This window comes from Octodon degus, unplaced genomic scaffold (assembly GCF_000260255.1).
Source record: "Octodon degus isolate 3935 unplaced genomic scaffold, OctDeg1.0 scaffold00189, whole genome shotgun sequence".
Taxonomy (NCBI): Eukaryota; Metazoa; Chordata; class Mammalia; order Rodentia; family Octodontidae; genus Octodon; species Octodon degus.
In genome coordinates this window covers 4,700,233-4,700,484 of record NW_004524765.1, presented here as the reverse complement: position 1 = coordinate 4,700,484, position 252 = coordinate 4,700,233, and positions in this window count along the sequence as shown.

Sequence of the window (252 nt, the reverse complement as noted above, 5' to 3'; positions counted from 1 at the left end):
GGTTGCACCAGTCTACATTCCCACCAGCAGTGGAGAAGTGTTCCTTTTACCCCACAGCCTCTCCAACATTTGTTATTGGGTGATTTCTTTATGATAGCCATTCTTTCTGGGGTGAGATGATACCTCAATGTGGTTTTAATTCGCATTTCACGAATGGCTAGGGATGTGGAGCATTTTTTCATATATTTATTCGCTTCTTTAATTTCTTCCTCTGAGAAGTGTGTGTTCATCTCAGATGCCCATTTCTGGATT